A 10,416-nucleotide genomic window follows, 5' to 3' on the forward strand; every position below is an offset into this window, starting at 1 on the left:
GCCTTTTGGAATCTTCTGTTCAGCTCTTTAGTATCTTGAATTCTTCCTTGCGCTTTGGCTTCTCTATGCTCCAGTGCAACCTTTAGAGTCTCTTCTGATATCCATTTTGGTGTTTTCTTCCATTTCTGTCTTTGTAATGACTGTTTGCACTCTTCCTGGATGATACCTTTGACATCCTCCCACAACTCATCTTGTCTTCATTCATTAGTGTTCAAGGCCTCAAACCTGTTCCTGAGATGGTTCTGAAATTTAGGTGGGATGAAATCAAAGTCATATTTTGTCTCCTGTGAATTTGGTTTAATTTTCCTCAGCTTCAGGTTGAACTTGCATATGAGTAGTTGGTGGTCTGTTCCACAATCAGCCACTGGCCTAGTTTTCACAGCTGATATTGAGCTTCTCCAGCGGTTCCTTCCACAGATGTAATAGATCTGATTCTTATGCGTACCATCAGGTGAAATCCATGTGTATAACCTGTGTTTGTGTATCTTATAAAATGTATTTTCAATGAATAAGTAATTGATTGTACAAAATTCAATCATTCTATCTCCAGATTGCTAAATTTTGTTCTTCTTTCTTCTACTTATTTAAACATTCTTTTAAATTGAAGTTTTTTTTCACAATTTAATTATGATTTGTTACTATTGTTGTTATTGGCAGGTGCCATCGGAAATTTTTTATTCATAAAACCCCTACATACATTAGAACAAAATACTGACTGCTTGGTCCTACACACTCCTCTTGTTGTTATTGTTGTTGATTACTGTCGAATCGAGTAGGACTCATAGCGACTCTATGAGCAAAAGACCGAATGCCTTTCCATAACTATTGCCATTTCTCTAAGTTCATAGACTTTCCAGAGGCATGTGGTTTAGGAAGTGGATGTCACTCCTGCTTCCAAACCTGTTTTACAACTGGGAGCTCCACCAACACTGTCCACTTTGGCAGACCATTATGTTATTTAGTACCTCAGTGGCATAAGGTTTAGCATCACAGCAAATCAGTTTACCCCAATACAGAAACTTGACAAAGAATGATATACAAAGTAGAAGAATGTTCCTCCAAAATAACCACACTAGTCTCACTTAGTAGTGGCTAAGTGTCATCAAGTCAAATATGACTCATTGCGACCCAATGAATAAAAGACCTGAACTCTGTTCTATAAGTAACAATATTTCTACACTCCTCATCGTCACTGCTATATATGAGACCAGAGTTACAAGTACCACTGCATCGTCTTGAGGATCTTCTTTTTTCCCACTCATATTTTGCTTTTCCAGCATGATGGCTTTCCCTAGGGTTTAGTCCTTTTTGATGACATGGTCAAAGCATGTGACATGAAGTCTTCTCATTTTCACATGCAAGGGACATTCTTTCTGAACTTCTTTCAGGATAAACCTGTTCCTTTAGAAGTCCATGGTAAATTCAGTATTTTTCACTTAAGTTCATTGTATATTATAATTTATTGTATATTTCTGAATATCATCTGCTTTGGTTAATTCCTGTGGATTTAGCAGTAAAATAAAGTTTCTTCTCTTTGATGAGTTACATATGACATAATGGATAGTTATAAAAAATAAATAAGCAAAATACAACAAACCAACTTGAATTTGTAACACTGGACATAAGCAGCAAAGTTCCGTGCTGAAGTGCCCAGGAGTAGAAAGCTGTCCTGGCTGTATTCTGCTTTTAACTTGACTTATACAGCCTTTTGACTTCCCCAATATTTCTCTGTTGTCTATTAGCTATTACATGGGATTTTGGACCCAATAAAGCAGTAAGATTGTTGTTGGGATGAGTTTGGGGAGTGTAAGGGACATGCTTGACCTCATGGGAATTGGCTTTGTGTTTTTATGTTTTTGACAAGGATGGTTCAACTTTGTGAAGTTGGTGAAGGTAAGATATGGCCGTACCCACATGGATTTTAGTCTTTTTTACATGTATCATAAAATAAGCATCACCTGTTCCTGTGTCATCCTCACAGTTTGTAGAAAAATATTGCTAATCAGAAAATACAGCTCGAAATTTAAGTAAGGAATAAAGGGAAATGTTACTATTTTGCATAAAGTGCAAGGATAATATTTCAATTATAAAGTGGTATTGTAATAGATACATGGAAAACTGAAGGACAGAAGGGCAGAAAAATTCATTTTTGGTAAAGTAAAAATGCAAAGGAAGTGACTGTCATAATTTTGTAGCTTCAAGGAAATCAGTGTGAATCCAATAAGTAATGATGAGAGAATAAAAAACTGAGATCAAGATGTAGTGAGAGTTTGTGCAATATAGGATTTGAAGGACATATTAAGGACATTGATTTTTACTTTGAGTCAAAGGTGGTACAACCAGAGAAATTTGAGGCACCAATGAATCACATGATGACATAATTGGTTTAGGGTTTTAAGAGCTTATTTTTCCTACTGTGTACATGAATTGTAGGAAAAATTGGGTAGACTCCAGTTAGGAAAATAATATAGTACATTAGAAAATTGATGACAGTGTTTTCAAGCATGATGATAAAGGGGTGAGAAAGATAAAGAAGAGCTAAATTTTAGAGTATTTTGAAGGCAATGTCAATAGTGGATAGAATAAATGTAAGATACGGTAAATGATATTATACAATTGGGAAGGGTATATACCAGGGATGTGTTCTGTCTCCCTACTTTTTCAATTTATATGTAGAACAAATCATCTGGGAGGCTGGGCTGTATGAGGATGAATGTGACATCAGGATTGGAGGAAGATTAATCAATAAACTGTGTCATGCAGGTAACATAACCCTGCTTACTGAAACTGGGGAAGGAGGGCCTGAAGTGCTTGCTGCAGGAAGTCAAGGAGTGTAGCCTTCAATATGGATTGAAGCTCAACATAAAAAATACAAAGATTCTCATTACTAGGCCGATTTACAGCATTATGACAGATGGTGAAGAGATTGAGAATGTTAACAGTTTTAGTTTGTTTGACTCCACAATCAACACTCTTGGTACCAGCAGCCTAGAAAACAAGAGATGAATTACATTGGGAAAGTCGGCTGTCAGGGACCTCTCCAGAGTGCTGAAGATAAATGATGTCAGTCTGGAGACTAAGGTGCACCTGATCCAGGCCATAGTCTTCACAATTGCTTGCTATGCATCAGAGAGCAGGACAATGACTAGGGATGATAGAAAGAGAATTGATGCCTTTGAGCTGTGGTGCTGAAGAGAGTGTTGAATATACCATGGTAGACCAGGAGAACAAACAGGTCTAACCTAAAGAGGGTGAAGCCAGGCTACTCCTTGAAGGCAAGGGTTCTGAGACTTTGTCTGACATACTTTGGGCACATTACAAGGATGGACCAGTCCTTGGAAAGGGACATCATGCTTGGAAGGGTGAAGGAATGGAGAAAGAAAAAGAAGATGGATGAGATGGATTGAAAGAGTGACTGGGATAATTAGGGTAGGTATGTCAGAGATAGTAAAGTTGGCATAGGATAGAGAATGTTTATGGGCTAGTACATAGGGTCTCTATCAGTCACAAGTGACTGAACAGCACATATCAATAATAACAACAACAAGCAATTGTTTGGCTAGAATGATAAAGAACCTTCACATTTTTTAACATTTATAGCTCTAAATCCTGAAGACCTTAATTATAATTTGCTATTTCAATTATATTATCTGACTTATATGATTCACATCTTCAAGTTGTAACATTATTCAAATTCAGAATACCTGTTTGAAATGAAGAAATATAGAAATGTTGTTATTGTTAAGTGTCATCAAGGCAACTATGACTCATAGCAACCCTAAGAACAACAGAACTGAACTTTGCCCTATTGTCTATTTTCACCATCTCTGATATGTTTGAGCCCATTGTTACAGTCAACATGCCAGTCAATCTTGGAGAAGGTCTTCCTCTCTTTCTCTGACTTCTACCTTTCCTAGGATGAAGTCTTTTTTCCAAGGACAGACCTCTTTTTATTAACATACTCAAAGCATGTGGGATGAAATATTACCATCCTTTATCTAGGGAACACCCTGGTTTCACTTCCTCCAAAATAGACTTGTTTGTTCCTTTTGGAGGTCAAAGGATATTTAATAATATTCTCCAACACCGCCCCTCAATAGCATCATTTTTTCTTCTGCCATTCTTACTCATTGATCTTCAAGAATTGTACACTCAGTGCTTAACATTGTTCAGATTCAACATAGTTATGCGTTTGAAAAGGAGAAATTTGAATAAGACTAAAGATTGCTTCTGTATATAAATAATGAGCTCATTTTTTTCTTATATTCCTCACTTGATCATAGATTCTTTGAAAATAAAGTTAAGCTTATAATAATAATAATATACAGTCATATAAAATATCTGGTTCAAATAGCAGAATATATATTTATATTTATACTATGGCCAAATACATATTTATGTAACCTTTGAAATAAATACATGAATTATTAAAATATTAATAGACTCATCTGAATTAAGCAGGATATCTTTTCTAAGATATCTTTTATATCTTCTTATAACCTAGAACATTGACTTTAAAAATTTAGTCGTTACCTTCTAATAAAGAAAAATTGAAAATGTGTTTAAAGGATTGTCCTGAGAATAAGAAATTTAAACAAGTCTAAGATCTGAAACAAATTTATGCTATGTTCCTGAATAATGCACTTAACCTATAATTTTAAAAAGAATTGAGCAAAGGCAGAAATCATAAGTCAGATTTCTGTCAATGCCTAAAGGTGTGATTCCATGTATATATGCATGAGTAAAATATTTGGCATTTTAAATCAACTGTAGTTTATAAATATAGCCTTCTAAGTTAAACACTGAAATCATATGCATTTCATAAGTTTATGCAATTGAAAATAACAAATCACATTAAATGTACTTTTAAAATGTACAAATGTATGCAAAATGATAAGCTAAGACATACTTTGAATTTATGCCTTGTGATTACGTAAAGATTATACTTCTTTTCAACCACACTAGTCATTTACAGGTACGCATTTTAATTGTATTATTTAAGTAGTTTCCCTTTTCCAATCATTTTTAAAATCTGTTTGTAGCTTTCTATCACAATAATAAAAACTTTAATTTGCTTGAGTTTGGGTATATGCTCTTAGCTGCAGAAAACCTGTCACCTTTCTCAGTATGATGTTCTTTTTCAAAAATTGGCCCCTCTAAACAACCTGCTAAAATCTATACTATGTTACATTTTAGAAACTATCATGTTTTCTCAGGCATTGTTATTACCCCTACTTATCAAAATTCCTTTAAAAAGTTTGATTATAGGAAATTTCAAACACATGCAGAGCAAATCAAACAATATAATACAATGTCATGTAAAGACTTTTCACTTAGCTGTGAAGCTCAAATAGCTCTAAGATTTTATTCATCAGTATTTATACTGCCTACGAACGTCCTTACTTATTACTATTTTAGGTTCATTTCTTTAGATAAAATTAATATGCATTGACTGCAAACACATTTGAGCTTTCTAATATTAATAAAGGGAGCTCTGGTGGCCTAGTGGTAAGAAACAGCACTGCAATCCCAAAGGCATGTGATTTGAATTCACCAACAACTCTGTGGGAGAAGGATGCATATTCTCCTTCTGTGAGATTTACTGTCTCTGAAAAGCTACTGGAGGATCAATTATTGGATGGTTCTGACTCGGTGGTACACAACAACAAGCTATTGATAAATTGATGCTTTTGCTATAGTTGTTAGGTAATATGCAATCATCTACAATTTCTAACAATACTATAGACAGTAGATCTGAGACTTGCCCTATCTTGCCCAGTTTTCACCATCTCTAATGGATGGTAAGAGATTGAGATTGTTAACAGCTTTAGTTTGCTTGGATCCACAGTCAACATTCTTGGCACCAGCAGTCAGGAAATTAAAAGACGAATTGTGATGGGGATGTCTGCTGTTAGGGACCTCTCCCAAGTACTGAAGAGCAATGGTGTCACTCTGGAGAAAGTACATCCAAAATGTTCCTTATAATCAAGTATAAAGCGATTTAATGTATCAAGGTTTGTGCATGTTATCAGGAGGGGATGGTCCCTGGAGAAGGACATCCTATTTTGTAAATAATAGTGTCATTTCCCTACCCTCTCCACAAAACAAAACAATACAATACACCAAAAACAACAACAACAACAAAACCAAAAACACTTTAATAAACTATATTGGCACAATGGCTCTTCTACAAGCGCAGGATAGAATTTTGTTCTGTTGTACATATGACAGCTGTTGTTGTTACATGCAGTAGGGAGAGAGGATGATGACTCATAACTACCCTGTGAATGACAGATCAGAACTTTGTTTTCTCCCTGCCATCCTCATCATCTCTGCCACATAAAAGCCCATAGTTACAGTTACTTTGTATCTGCATATCATTGAAGTTGAGAATGTTTCTCTCTCTCCTTGAGCCTCCAGATTTTTCAGAATCAAATCAATGGCATTTACCAACATAGAATTTAATCTAAAGTGCTAGAACATTTTTATTACTCTAAAATATCCTCTAGCAGCCTTCAGCAGTTCATCTTTCTAAAACGAAATTAAATTTTGTGGTATTTCCACCATGCATTTGTTTTGTCAACTCAAGAAATTAATATATATTAACCCTCATGAGATTTACTTTTTTGTGTAGACCAGGTCCTTTTCCTTAAGAGTCCATTTCCTATAGCATAATATTGATAAAATTCATCCAAGTTATTTATAATATTTTATTCCATATTACTGAAAAATAGCATTTTACTGTATTAATTGACAAAATTTGTTTATCCATTCTCCTATTTTTAGACATTTAGATTGTTTGTAATTCTGGGCTTTTAAAAATAAAGTTCCTAAGACCATTCACAGGTAGCTATGGTGACCTAGTAGCAAGAAACTGTGTTGCAATCCTGAGTGAAAGTGTTTTGAATCTACAATGCTCTGCAAGAGAAGAATAGGCAATCTCCTCCCACGTGGTTAACTTAGGTATCCTTGCCTAGTTCTTGTTCTCAAAGGGAGTATCTTTAATATCTCTCTGTTGAGAATGACATTGGTTCTTTATTTGGGGTATACACTTTACTTTGTTTAGGAAATCTCCCCCCTAGTTTGTTGGATGTTTTAATCAGAAAGGGGTACTGAATTTGACAAATGCCTTAAAGTATCAATTGATAGGATCATGTTTCTTGTTCTTTGTTTTATTAATATGTGATGAATTATCTTCATTGTGTTTCTTATGTTGGACTATCCTTGAATACCTCCTTTGAATGCCAAGAGGTCATGATGAATTATTTTTTTAATATACAGTTGGATTCAATTAGCTAGGATTTTATTGATATTTTTTGTGCATTTTCAGGAGAGATATTAATCTATAGTTTTCTATTTTTGTGCTGTCTACATAAATTGGTATCAGGGATATGTTTACTTCATAGAATATTCTGGAAGTATTAATTATTCTTTTATTTTATAAAATGATTTATAGAAATTTGGTGACATCTTTTCTATGAGTATTTGGTAAAATTTGCTATAAAAACCTCTGATCCAGGGATTTTTTTTTAAGTTGAGCTTCTTAAATAACGGTCTGTTCAATAGTTCTACTTCAGTCTTTGTCATTTACCTATAGTGAACAGATCTTTAACAAGCAGACAAAAGCAGTTAAGTGGGGAAATGACAGTCTCTTTAACAAATAATGTTAGCAAAATTGAAAAACAATCTAAATAAAACTGAATGAGAGTCATAGCTAACACCCAAAATTAGCTCATACAACAAACCAACTCAAGGTAGATGGGGGAACTAGGAACAAAACTAATGCTATAAAGTTCATCAGAGAAAAAGTAGGGACAACTCTAGATGCTCTAATCTACAACATAAATAGACATTCAATAATAACAAAAAACTCTTAACCAGGAAAGGAAGAAAATAGATGAACTGTAACCTTTAAAATATCAAATCCCAATGCATAGCAAAACAGTTCCACACATGGTAAAAAAAAGAAATCCACAGACTAGAAAAAAATACTTAGCAATGAAAGAGATTCTTGAAGAATACTTTATTAACTCAACAAGAAAACAGCAAACAAATCAGTCACAGAATGGGTAAAAGATTATTTATTGTTATAACTTTATTCTTTTTCATTGTTTTTTTTTTGGTGTGTTTTTTTTTTTGTGTGTGTGTGTGTGTGTGTGTGTGTGTACTGTCAAATTGGATTTGACTGGTACAGGAGGAGATTGTCCCTCCTTCTTCAGCAGAGAATCTGGTGGATTTGAACCACATGCCTCTGGGATTACAGTGCAGCTTCTTGCCACTAGGCCATCAGAGCGCGCCATAACTTCATTCTTGGTAGTTCTAATTGCAATACATTTCTATATTTTTTAGAAATTGTTTACGAAAAATGATTTATGTATCTACTATTTATCTGACAGCTTTTCATATTGTAGTGGCTTACATAATGTCGTTTTGCTGAATGTAATGCCATTATTTTGAATACCAGTGGGGGCACTCCTTGTGAATAGATTTCAGTAAACCTTTCATATTAAGACAGACTAAGAAGTAAGACTCACTATCCTACTGACTATCGACTGATTTTAGAAATAACAAGACTTCAAAAAGCAGATAGCTACTCAAGGATCTCTTAAAAATTCTAAAGAGCATTCTGTTACTTTAAAGACTAAGAAGGGCCTGATCTAAACCATCACACTTTCAGTTGCTTCCAATGCATGGGAAAAGTTGGATAATGATACTGTTGTTATGTGCCACTTGCTACTCATAGACACCCTATGTGCAATAGCCCTGAAACCTGTTCTATCTTGTGACAACCTTCACGTCTCTGATACACCTTCCCTCATTTCCACAGTCACTGAATCAATCCATCTCATCAAGGATCTTCCACTTTTCCATTGTCCCTCCACCCTTCCAAGCATTATGTCCATTTCCAAAGACTGGCTTTCTTTCCTTTGAAGAAATAATAAAAAAGCAACTTTATAATGCACTGTGGCCTGGTAGTATAGTGGGTACTGTATGAATTTTCCTACCAAAAGGTGGCTGTTGTTAGGTGCTGTTGAGTTGTGTATGACACATAGAAACCCTATGAACACTGTCCTATCCTGTACCATCTTCACAATCTTTGGCACACTCAAGTCCATTGCCACATTTGCCATGTCAATTCACCTAGTTGGCGATTGTCCTTTCTTTACTTTTCTTTTTTAAATTTTAATATCAATATGCTTCCTTCCTTTCTTTTCCAACCCCCCAATCAAAAGTAAGAAGTTAAAATTCATTAACTACTTAGATTGCTTCAATTATTAAATTTAAAATACTTATGTGTTTCTAATCACCAGGATGTATAAAACTGTATAAAAACGATCTCTATCTATCAGTCTCCCCCCCCCTTTTTTAACCAGGAAGTTCTATGTGTATTATTGTTGTTGTTGTATACCATCAAGTGAGAACCAACCTATAGCTGATCCTCTAGCATGTTACCAGAAGCAGTTGGTTACATGGAAAGGGATTGCTAATACTTCTCCTGCGGTGCAGCTGGTGGATTTGAACTGTGTGCCTTCAGATTGCAGCACCATTTCTTGCCATTAGGCCCTACACTAAAGGTAGTAGAGAAATATTTTAAATTTTTTTCACAATTAACACTTTTGGCAGCAGCAGTAAGGAAATAAAAAGACAAGTTGCATTAGGTAGACCTAACTGTCAGGGATTTCTCCAGAGTACTTAAAAGCAACAAATTCAGTCTAGAGACTAAGGTGTACATGATCCGGGCCATGGTGTTTGCAGTTACTTGCTATGCATCAGGGAGCTGAATAATGATGAGGATGACAGAAACAGAGTCAATGCCTTTGAGATGTGGTGCTGGAGAAAAGTATTGAACATACCATGGATTGTCAAGAGAATATGCATGTCCAACCTGGAGAGGATGAAACCAGGTTTCACCTTGAAGGCAAGGATTTTGAAATTCTGTCTTACATTCTTTGGGTATGTTGCCAGAAGGGACTAGCCCTTAGAGAAAGGTATAATGCTTGGAAGGGTGAGGTATAATGCAGAAGAGGAAGATCCTGCATGAGAGGGATTAATACAGTAACTGGGACAATGAGAGCAGGTGTGTTGAAGATAGGAAGATTGGCTCAGGATGGGACTAGGAGAAGGTTCAGAATTATTGTACATAGGATTACTACAAATCTTATGTAACTTGATGGCACATAACAGCACACAGATATACACTTCACTTGTCACACTATAGAGATTAATTAAACCCTGAATTAAAATATTTTATCTACATAAACCAGTTAAATATTGAAGTATTTACAAGGATGAGAAGAATATTTGGAACATAACTACATTGCTTTCCATTTTTAAATATTTCAAGAGATTATTATTGTGCTATCCAAGGTGAGTTTAGATCTGTTGTAGACAGGGTCACTATAAGTCACAAGGAAC

This window comes from Elephantulus edwardii, unplaced genomic scaffold (assembly GCF_000299155.1).
Source record: "Elephantulus edwardii isolate Elephantulus edwardi_28Jun2011 unplaced genomic scaffold, EleEdw1.0 scaffold00119, whole genome shotgun sequence".
NCBI classification, from domain to species: Eukaryota; Metazoa; Chordata; class Mammalia; order Macroscelidea; family Macroscelididae; genus Elephantulus; species Elephantulus edwardii.